Raw genomic sequence first — 12,553 nt, 5'->3', positions numbered from 1 at the left:
GAACAATTCTGTTAACAGTTATGTAACCTAGATAACGTGGAAAATTGCCTAGAAACACAAATAAACTGACTCAGAAGATGCAGAAAATTCTTAACATATCTATAACAAGTAAAGTGATTGAATCACTAATCAAAACTTCTCGTCAAAGAAAAGTCCATGGTTTCACTGGTGAATGCAACCAAACATAAGAACTAATACAAATTGTTACCAAATTCTTCTAAAAAATAAAAGAGAAAGGAATACTTTTTAACTTATTCTATAATCCAAAATTACCCTGATACTAAAGGCAAGTAAAGATATCACAAGAAGGGAAAAATACACCTGTTTTTGACTATAGGTGCAAAAATCCTCAACATAATACTAACAAACTGAATGCATATCAAAAGGATTATAAACAAAATAGATTTATCCTAAGAATGCAAGGGTATTTTAACATGAGAAAATCATTCAATGTAACATACTAGTTTAACAGAACAAAAAAAATGATCATTTTTATTAATGTAGAAAAAAACACTTGAAAAAAATCCAACACTCCTGGCAAAACCACTCAAACAACTAAGAATAGAAGGAAGGGCATTCCTTAACCTGATAAATGACATTTGTGAAAAACTCACAGCTAACATCATACTCACTGGTGAAAGACTGAAAACTTTTTCCTTAAGTCAGAAACTAGAAGAGAATATACACTTTTACCACAATTACTCAATTTTATATTAGATGTTCTAGTCAGAGTCATTAGACAAGAAAAAGAAAATGTATCTAAATTGTGAAGGAAGCGGTAAAATTATCTTTATTTATAGATGGCATGATCCTATATATATAATATTATAAAAAATGTACAAAAAAGCTCCTGGAACTCATAGCCAATTTCAGCAAAATTACAGGGGAAAAAAATCAATTATGTTTATATGCACCATCAATGAACATTCCAGAAAGGAAATTAAGAAAATTTCATTCACAATAGCATTAAAAGATTACTTAAATTTATTTAAATTAAGAAAATTTCATTCACAATAACATTAAAAGATTAAAATACTTATTAAATTTACTTAAATTTATGTATTTAAATTTAAATAAATTTAAGTAAATTTATTTAAAGTAAATGTATTGAAATTTACTTACGTAAATTAAGTATTTCCTAAAATACTTCATAAATTTAACCAAGGAAATTATAGATTTGGGCATATCAAACTACAATGTATTGCCAAAATAAATTACAGGAGACCTAAATAAATCAAAAGCCATCCCATTTTTTTCAAAAATTGAAAGACCTATACTATTAGGATGTTATTACCCAAAATGATCTAAAAAGATTTAACACAATCCATTTCAACATTCCAAGAGAAATTTTTGTAGAAATGAAAAAGCCAATTCTTAAATATGTATAGAATTGTAATGGTCCTGGAATAGCCAAAACAATATTTAAAAATAAGATGAAAGTAAAAGACTTACACTTCCCAATTTCATAACTTACTATAAAACTATGGTAATTAAAACTTTGTGGAAGGTTGCCTCAGTAGGTTGAGCCTCTGACCCTTGGATTTGGCTCATGTCATGATTTCAGGGTCATGAGACTTGAGTCCCACACTGGGCTCTGTGCTCAGCATGGAGTTTGCTTGACTCTCTCCCTCTTCCTCTGCGCCCCCACTGGCTCTCTCTCCAAATTAATTAAATAAATATTTTTAAAAAACACTGTGATGCTAGCAAAAGGATAGACATATTTGACCAAGGTTATAGAATTGAGAGTCCAGAAATAAACCAGTGCATCTATGGCCAATTAATTTTTTTCAGTTTTTTTTATATAAATTTATTTTTTATTGGTGTTCAATTTGCCAACATATAGAATAACACCCAGTGCTCATCCCATCAAGTGTCTATGGCCAATTAATTTCAACAAGGGTGGGCAGCCCGGGTGGCTCTGTGGTTTAGTGCCACCTTTGGCCCAGGGCATGATCCTGGAGTCCTGGAATCAAGTCCCACATTGGGCTCCCTGCATGGAGCCTGCTTCTCTCTCTGCCTGTGTCTCTGCCTCTCTCTCCCTCTCTGTGTCTCTCATGAATAAATAAATAAAATCTTTAAAAAGAAATTCAACAAGGGTGCCAAGATCATTCAATATGAAAATAGTCCCTTCAACAAAATGCTGGATTTCTATATATATAAGAATGAAGTTGGGCCCCTACCTCGTAGCATATACAAGAATTATTTCAAAGGGGGTCAATAGCCTCTTAGAGGGTATATTCACATAGGGGTGAATCTTCCTGACTTTGGATTTGGCAATAGATTCTTAGATATGACACTGACACCGGAAGTAAAAACAACAAAAGAAAACAGATAATTCATTGGAATTAAAAACTTTTGTGTATCAAATTTTGAAGACAACATATAGACTGGGAGAAAATATATGCAGGCCATATTTCATAAGGGTTTAATATTCATAATATAAAAAGAACTACAACTCAACAACAAAAAACAATGAAGAATCCATTAAAAAATGGACAAAGGACCTAAATAAACATTTCTTTAAGCTGATATCCAAATGGCCAATAGGCACAATAAGAGATATTCAACATTATTAATGATTAGGGAAATCCAAATTAAAAAACACAATAATATAACACTTCACACATAGTAAACTGGTCAGAGTTTTAAAAATGGAAAATGAAAAAATAAATAAATAAATAAATAAATAAATAAATAAATAAATAAATAAATAAATAAATAAAAATGGAAAATGACAAGTTTCAGCAAGAGTATGAAGAAACTGGAACCCTTTTCATTGCTGGTGGAAATGAAAAAGAACACAGGCATTGTGAAAAATAGTTTCTCAATGTCTGAAAAAGTTAAATGGAATTACCATATGACCACTCCTAGGTATATATCCAAAGTAGTGAAAAGGAACGACTCAAACAGATATTTATATGCCAGTGTTCACTACAGTATTTTCCAAAGGTGGAAACAACTCAAATATTGATCAGTAGAGTGGATAAACAAAATGTGTGTGTGTGTGTGTGTGTGTGTGTGTGTAATGAAATATGATTCAGCCACAAAAATGAACTTCTGATATACACTGGAACATGGATGAACCTTAAAAAATTATGCTGGGTAATATAAGGCAGATACAAAAGTACAGTATTATATGATTCCACTTTTATGAAATATTTGGAATAAGTATATCCCTTCAAACATAGAGTATAATTTGAGATAATGAATGAGTTTTGGAAATAGTGGTAATACTTGTGTGATATTATGACTATGATTGATGCCACTGAATTGTACATTGAAAGTGGCAGTTTTGGGGGCACTTGTGTGGCTCAGTCAATTAAGCATCTGCCTTCAGCTCAGGTCATAATCTCAGGGTCCCAGGATCGAGCCCTGAGTAGGGCTTCCTGCTCAGTGGGAATCTCCTTCTCCCTCACTCTGCCCCTACCCCTTCCCCTCCACTCGTGCTCTCTCTCTCTCAAATAAATAAATAAAATCTTTAAAAAAAAAAATAAAGTGGCAGTTTCTATGTTACATATATTTTACCACAGTAAAATAAAATTAAAATAGACAAGCTTTTGGGTATTGCATCCCTTAAAATATTATACAACCTATCCCTGACTAGAAGACACATTTTTGTTGGGACACTTTATATTGTAGGGGAAACATAATTCTTATGTCTGTGCTGCTTTGATTTATTAAATAACTGATAAGTTTGCAAGTTTAAGATGGTTCCAAAAACAAGGAATTTCAGCTGTTCTAATTTACAGAGAAAGCTGTTTTGCCACTTGGTATTTATTACTCAGCTGATTAAATAGTGCTCTAAATATTTAGTGCATATTAGATGCTCTAGAGATTTCCTGGCAATCTCTGATTGGAGAAATACGGTGCTTACCCTGCCCAGTGCAGAGCAAAGCCATGTCCTCTTCTTTAAAGAAAAAAATAAAAATAAAAAAGTATTTTCTATTTGCAAAATAGGTTTTGCTTTGCTTTAAGACCTGGTAGGAACTGAGAGTTTGCCATAAAATGAGCATGTAACTTGGACTATGCAACATGAAATAGATATAAAATCCACTAAACCATAAAATTGTGCCTCAACACTCCATCCTTAAGTGGAAGTAAGTTGTATATATGAGATAGGTATTTCGGACTAAATGGAACCTACTCCAACCACACTGATGCACTGCTCCTTCAATCCACACCTATAATTTCATGAAAATGTTCCTATAAGTAGCTGCGAAATTAAAAATCAGACTCAGTTCACATATATTAGCAACAGCTGTAAGTATACAATAAAACGGTACAATGGAAGTGCAATGGTAGAACTTTATAGTCCTATTTGGTGGAGTAAGAAGTATGGCTTAAAGAACACTGGGTGATATAAATCCTTTCAGGATGCATAGGTTCAGTAATTTATTTGTTCATTTAACTCAGAAGTAAAGTAATCAGAATTCAGCTCTCATAATCACGGAAAGTGGTAATAGTTTGGATGGATGCACATGGTCTAGTAAAGTAAAAGACTTGAGGACAAAGGAATCTTTAGAAGTGATATGCAGACGGGACTCTCAAGAATAAGCAGATATATAAAGATATTCTAAATCTCATGTGGCTACTAAAAGGGCATCAATTCAGAAGAGTCTCATTAATCAGATGGACAAAATAACCTACCTTATAGTTATCAGTCTATTTTTTTAGGCAAAAATAACTTATTCAATAGATGTATACAATAGACTTTAAAAGGTTATTAAGCATAAACAATGAGCATCAGTTTAGCAACATGGACTTCCTCTCATTAATACAGATCTGATTACTGCTGAGTACCAACATGACAACATTGGAGACTAATAATTAACCTCCAACACAGCAGCAGTCAGCAGGAGGAAAAGAAAAACAGCCACTTGGTGGCAAAGTCCATTACAATATCCCCCTTCTGTGATGGAAAGGACAGCAATTTGTCACTAAAACTGGAGATTATTCTGAATATGGATTTGTCTTTCTTGACTGCAGGCATAATTCTTACATATTCTTACAGAATGCTGTATGCCCTATTGTGGTATAAAATACCTCTTTGATTTTGACCAAGGAACATATTTTACTACCAAAAATTGAAGCAATATGAATGCACTAATAGAATTCACTAATTTTACTATATTCTAAATCCCAGAGAAATATTTAAACTATGAGACTAATGTAATAGAGTATCACTGTCTTGCTGGGGCAATAATTTGGGAGTTTGTAGTATTATCTTTCAAGACATGTTCTTGTGTTTTGAACAATGATCAGTATATGATATCTATGCTTAGTTAAATTACATAGGTTCAGAAATTAGAGAGTGTAATTTGGGTCTTGAATTGTTGCTCAATAATACAATTACAAACATTTTTCCTTCCATCCTTAACTCTGTTAATGAATGCTTCTTGCCAGCATAGGATTACTTCTCTCATGGTGTAAACAGTATTTCTATTGAACTGGAATATGAAACTGATAACTAGTCAATTTGATCTCTTTATGCCATTGAAATATGTGGCAACATACAGTACCTTTGGACTATTAAACCTGATTATCAAATGAATGTATGGACACTGCTTCATAATGGGGCTGAGGAATATGTTTGAATCCAGAGAAAGCACCTTTTTATATTCCCATAGCCAGTATTAATGGAAGAAATGGAGGAAGTAATTAAAGAAAGAATATTGAATATCCAAACCTTAATGACTCATATCCTCCAGGAATGAGATGTTTTATCATCTCCTAAATAACCAAAATCATTTGAGAAGTGAAATAGTGGATGAAATCAGCTATTAATAACAATAATGGCCTCATTAATAATTTCAAACATAATCTTTGGTAACTAAGCATATTTACTTCTATGTTTTTGTTCATACATTGTAAATATTAGCTATTTTTATTCTTCTCTTTTCTCTACAATTTTATAAGATATGCTAGTTAGTGAAGGTTAAAATAGTAAGTCTTCTAGTAAATGAAAGGAGGATTTTGACTGAAAAATGAATGATTCGGAATAAACCACATATTAGGATGGAAACAGTGATTTCTTGTGCTATGATCGTTCCTTTCTCAGGGAGAACGTGAATGCATCTTAATTTGTACAAGGCATAATTTCATCAAATTATAAAGAAAAACACTCTAGTTGACATTGTTCTTTTAAATTAATTATTGATAAGAGACTGTGCATGAATGCTGAATAGGAAAATGAGTGGATGGGTCAGACAGTCTCTTAACCAGGCAATGCTCTTCTCTCCATCACATGGATTGAATGTTAAGAAAACCTCTTAGCAGGGCTTCAAACTGGAGATTACCAATGCAAGACATTCCCTACAAGATGTGAAAGATAAAAGTGAAGCAGAAACCATTATTTTTGCTGTTGTATTGGCAAGCATGTGAGAACTTCAGTAGACACCATAAAATAAATTTTTTCAAGTAGCTTTAAACATCTTGTGGCAAATTATCCACTTTAGTTTTACAGACAATTGAGCAGAAGTGATTTGTGTAACTTTTTTTTTTCCTAATTCCTGAATGCTAGATGTTACTTTCTTTACTGTTTTGACTCCTTTATCTTTACTATTTCTGCTATTCCAAAGTTTTGTAAACCTTTACTTTTTTTTTAGTGTAAATTCAATCTTCTTTAAAAACCAGACTCAAGAGCAGCCAGGGTGGTTCAGCGGTTTAGCACCGCCTTCAGCCCAGGGCGTGATCCTGGAGACCAGGGGTTGAGTCCCACGTTGGGCTCCCTGTGTGGAGCCTGCTTCTCCTTCTGCCTGTGTCTCTGCCTCTCTCTCTCTCTCTCTTTCTCTATGTCTCTCATGAATAAATCAATAAAATCTTAAAAAAAAAAAAAAACTAGACTCAACCTCTTTCTACAAACTGGACTGCATTCTTCACTGATCCTATATTAAATGTGTTATGCAGAAATTCTGAAAATAGTCATCTTTCTTTAAACTTCTCTTTTTACAGGTACCCTCATCGTTAATATGCAAATGGAAAATGCAGGAGGTAAAATATTTTAAATGTACTACATATTTTTAATCTTTGTATTGTTTGATTGAAAGTAAGCTTTCAAGATTAGAAATTTGATCATTTGCCTTTTTATAATAATTCAAGGCCTAGGACATAGAACACACTAGGCATGTATTTTAACTATCTTACCTTGGGTGAGGCCGGATACAGATCAAGAGATACTAGGAAGAGCTGTACAGTTTGATTATATTCATAATTGTCTGGGGAAAACACAGGATACTATACAGATACAGGAAGCACATGGACAAAAAGAGGGTGACTACAGAAAGCACTTTTATTTTTGCATGTTTTTATAGGAAGGAAAAGGTTAGATAGGGAAAGCAGGTTTAGGATTGGCTAATGTGAATAATTTCAGCAGGCTTGGGGACATAGAGGCTGCCTGTTTGTTTGGTACCTGGCCCTGAGGTGATCAGGGCAAGTGTATAATGGCCAAGAACATGGGGCTATGGACTTGATTGACTTCTCAGGAAGGGGAACTATCTTTAGTCAGGGCCTCAAAACTGGGTCAACATAGCACAAAAAAAAAAAAAAACTACATTGCAACATTCTATATTGGGCCTTAAAAAATATATCTCATCTGTATATATGTGTGTGTGTGTGTGTGCCATATGTACCTGTAAGGTTGGATTTGTGTGTATACGTGTGCAAACATATGTGCCCATGCATCCAAGCAATAATGTTCAAGGTAAGCCTTCAACTTTTAAAATTATAGATTTTTTACATTGTTCTGTGAGGAGTACTTGCCAGAATTATCTGGCAAAATGGTTTGGTGTTAAATGACTACTATGATTTTGATAATAATGAATATTCATAATACACAGATAGGAGTTGGTAAGGTGTTAAAAAGTACACTCTAATTCTTTCCTAATACTTTCTGCATCTCCATGTCCTTTAAAGTATACCTAGACTTCTAAAGGTAAAAATGCAGTCTCTTGAAATAAAGTTATGCTATACAGGAAACATCTGTAGAAGAAACAGGGAATTTGAAAGCATGGAGAAAATCTTTTTTAAAAAAATATTCTCTTAACTTTATTTATTTGAAAAAGAGATCAAGTGTGAGACAGAGAGAGCACAAGCAGAGGGGAGGGATAGAGGAAGAAGCATACACCCTGCTGAGCAGAGCCCGATGTGGGGCTCAAAACCAGAACCCTGGGATCATGACCTGAGCCGAAGGCAGATGTCAACCAACTGAGCCACTCAGGCTCCCTGAAAGCGCAGAAAATATCTAAAGTAAATTATAATAAACATAAAAATCTCTATAAGCATATCATAATCAAATTTTTGAAAACTAGGGTAAGAGGAAATTATTAAATGCAGGTATAGGAATAAAAAAGTAACATTACCTAGAATGACATGAAAAGATTAGATAATATGTGGGACATATTAACAATTAGAAAAAATCATTATCTAAAATTCAAATTTAACTGTGTTCTGTGTTTTATATGGCAGCCCTATGAATAACCAAAAAGATATTTAGTTTACAGTTTAAAATATAGGAAGCTTTACATTGGATAGAAAGCTTTGAGTGATGATCAGATGAACTAAAGAAGAGAATAAGGGCTAGTTCAATGAGAGAATGGAAATTATTCATGCTTTCATAGTAAAGGCTTGAGATTTCATTCTTGTTTGCTTTTGTTGGCTTTTGCATGTCCTTACATTAACTTCTGCTAATTTAATTTTATTGAACAGCTTACTAATGTAGGGGTTAATAGCATACACCCTGGAGTTCCTATAGCATTTCTCTTCCACAACATTGCTATTCTCTAAGCAAGCTGTTTTCTTGACAGTCTGCCTTTATTTGTTTTGTTTTCTTTACTCAGGGTGTCCTAACTCTTTGAGAGCAGGTCTAATTTTTTTTCTCTACTTATATTTCAAAGAACAGCTCAAAAGTAATTTCTCCTGTAAAATTTTTCATGAGTTCCAAAAATACATCACCATAAAAAGAAAAAAAAAATAGAAATTACCTAAGTTTCCAGTAGCAAGCATTCTGCATACTTCTACTATAGTGATAATCACGTCTTATGATTTCTCTCTGAATAGATGGAACTTCTTAATAACAGGGACAATAGGGATCCCTGGGTGGCGCAGCAGTTTGGCGCCTGCTTTGGCCCGGGGCGCGATCCTGGAGACCCGGGATCGAGTCCCACGTCGGGCTCCCGGTGCATGGAGTCTGCTACTCCCTCTGCCTGTGTCTCTGCCCCCCTCTGTCTCTCTGTGTGACTATCATAAATTAAAAAAAAAAAAAAAAAAAAAAAAAACAGAGACAATATAGTATTAATGGCATTGTTAGTTACTACTTCCAAAGGGCATAGAACATTGACAGGTATGTGCTCAAAATGTGAGTTCAATAGAATTATATTTATAAGAATAATAATGTTTAAAATCATTATTGTGGGACCATAGTTTACCAACATTTCGCTAACATTGATAAAGGGCAAATTGTGCTATACTTTCTGGTCATCTGCCTCCTACAAAAAGATATCACAAATATTTGAAGAAGTTGCTGCTGTGATTCTTGGGGGAATTTATTACTAGATTTAGTAAATGTGCTTGTACAGATCAATGGACTGTTATGTTGACCTTTCACTGGTTGTTTGCTCTGATTCAGGCATTTACAATAAACTATTCTCTCAGCATTTCAACTCCACTCTTCAATTCCTCTTTAAAAATGTTATGGAATAAAAAAAATGTTATATAGCATCTTTGTCAATAAGCATTGCTAGAAAACTCAGTTGATGTTTTTGTCTTTACTTTTACTTCTTTGCTGTCTCTACAGAATAACACTGTTACAGAATATTGTTATGTGGTGTGCAAATATAATTAGGTATGATCTGAAACTCAGAAACTCACAGGTAACAGAATTGTACTACAAAAGTGAAATGTCTACAAGCATAATTACAAAAAATATTGGAGCTGAATGAGGTTTCAACTTCTCATAATTAAAATATCACTTTATATATGTCTATGGGATACACTGACTAAATATAAATACTTCAATATTAACAAAGTAGTATGTGTGTATATGTATCAAGATATAAAATATAGGTGTATATTTCTATCTACATATTATTTTTATATAAGTATCATTTTATTCTTTATAATTAGCAAACAAACAATTTAGTATAACGTCAGAGTTAGATGTAACTTGGAGGTGAGTGAAGATATTCACTTATCATTAATAGCTGTGATTCTACTAATTGAAGAAATTTGTAATTAAGAATCAGTGTTAATGTACATTGAGGAGTTTCCACCTACTAGTTCTCTCCCAAGTTCTTTTTATACATTTTCTCTGAAGATTTGCACAACCCTAATAAGTCTCATAGATAACTGAAGCTTAGAACAGTTAAATAGCATGTACATTGTTATAAGTGCTATAGGTAGTACAATTAGGATTTGAACATCATTCCTGTTCTTTGAAACCATGTCAAACTTCCTATCCAGCCTTCTACAGTGTCTTATAACATCACCAAGAAAGTAGAGCTTATGACTGAAGGATAAAAATGTGCATTACATTCAAACACCCAAAACTAAAACAAACTTAAAGGATCAGTTCGGTGATTGATGTAAGAGGATCCCAATGATGTCACAAATGGGAAGGTTTTCAGAGGTGGCAAATAAGTTGTGTCATAGTAGATATAAAGAGAAATGGATTCATTCATTTATTTGGCAGATATTTATTGAATTATATGTACTAGATAGTGTTCTGGCTGCTGCTAGTAGAGTGCTAAATTTAATAGATAAAAAGTCTGTTCTTATTCAGTTAAAATTCTAATAAGGAAGGATAGACAATAAGCACATAAATCATTAAAGGAATAAAATAATTTCACAAAAGGGTAAATGTTATGAAGATAATAAAAATTAAGTGATGGAGTACATCTACTAAGGAGCTGCCTCTTTACATTGGTGATAGACAAGACCTCACAAAAGTGTTGATATGGAGCTGGGACTTGAATGATAAAAATGTAAAGTTTGGCATGTGGCTCAAGGAAGCTTTCTAGGAAGAGAGAATGTGGAGGATTATAGTCATAAGGTGGAAGAGTTTGTCCCAGTTGAGAAAAAGAAATTAGACTAGTATGGCTGAAGATTAATGAGAATGGCCACATAACTAGCAGGTTCTAACACTAAATGAAAATGTGGAGTCCCTTATTTAAGAATTAAGACTTTCAAGATAGCAACAGCAGATGATTAATCAAGCCTGAGACTCTTTTTGAGCACAGAGTTCTATGTGGCTGCACAGCTTACATGCTGTATATGACTGTAGGAAACCAACACTGGAAGTGATAAAAGATAGAAAGGAAAGAAAATATGGATAGAGAGAGAGAGGACTCAGATTATACTGAGCCCTGTGAGTCAAGGGAAGAGTTTGGATTTTAAGTGTGATGAAAAGACCTGTCTACATTGCTTATAGTCAATGTGACAGTGAGGATGTTACTTAAATGCCATAGACCTCAGTCTCCCTATCTGTATGTAAATTAAATTAGAAAATCTTGTACTTTCCAAATAATGAAAGAACGTGTTCTCATCTTTTGTACTATTCACAGTGGGTTAATACAGACATGACATATGTTTAATTTTAATCTGACTTATTAATACTTTATTCACTGTTTTCTTAAGCCTAAAAAATCAACAAAGCAATAGAGTTTTTGTAATACTTGCCAATTTCCATGATATAGAACTATGTCCAATTTCTTTTTTCTTTAAGACTTTTTTTTTTTTTTTTTGACAAGAGAGAACATAAGCAGGGGGAATGGCAGGCAGGTGGAGAGGGAGAAGTAGGCTCCCAATCAAGCAGGGAAAAATAATGGTTGTAACAAGTGGCTTCAAACTTCCTGAAAATGCAATTGTCAGCTCTCATGAGCTGGTATAAACTGACTCCAACACACTTCTGTGTGAGGGGCTTGAAGGTGCGGATTTCTATTTTTTCTCTCAGGCAAGGAGTCATATGTGAGTTTGTTGCCTGAGATTTTTGCTACTGAGAAGGTATGTGGTTCACATGGGGTCTTATCCCTTGGGTCACACAATCTTACCATTATTCTTCATGTCAATATCAGATGTTCAGAAGACACAGAGTCATACTTCCCTATGCTACTCCATACTGATGTTGTTGCACAGCTGGAGTGGGTGCAAATGTCAAGAAATTTTCGCAGTCTTTTTTGTTTGTTTGTTTTAGATTTTCTCATTAATTTAGTTTTTCTATATCATTATAGATTATTTTTTAGGAAGGAACATTATTATATCTGAAATACAGAACATTTTTTTAAACTTTAAACAAGTTAGTTAATGCAGAGTGTAATGTTAGTTTCAGGTGTAGAATTTAGTGATTCATCACTTCATACAGTATCCAGTGTTCATCACAACATATGCCCTCCTTAATACCTATCACCCATTTAGCCCATCTACCTGCCCATCTCCCCTCCAGCAACCCCTAGTTTGTTCTGTATAGTTAAGAATTTGATGGTTTGTCTCTCTTTTTTCCTTTACTCATTTGTATAGTTTCTTAAATTCCACATATGAGTGAAATCATATGGTATCTGTCTTT

General features: G+C 33.6%; 1 long non-coding RNA gene across 1 annotated transcript in view; it reads right to left on the bottom strand.

Moving 5' to 3' along the window:
- Positions 1-12,553, bottom strand: part of LOC144295516 (uncharacterized) — a 62,272-nt gene that overhangs the window by 14,877 nt on the left and 34,842 nt on the right. The gene's annotated exons all lie outside the window — the stretch shown is intronic.

This window comes from Canis aureus, chromosome 23 (assembly GCF_053574225.1).
Source record: "Canis aureus isolate CA01 chromosome 23, VMU_Caureus_v.1.0, whole genome shotgun sequence".
NCBI lineage: Eukaryota > Metazoa > Chordata > Mammalia > Carnivora > Canidae > Canis > Canis aureus.
This window is presented reverse-complemented; position numbering and strand designations above follow the sequence as displayed.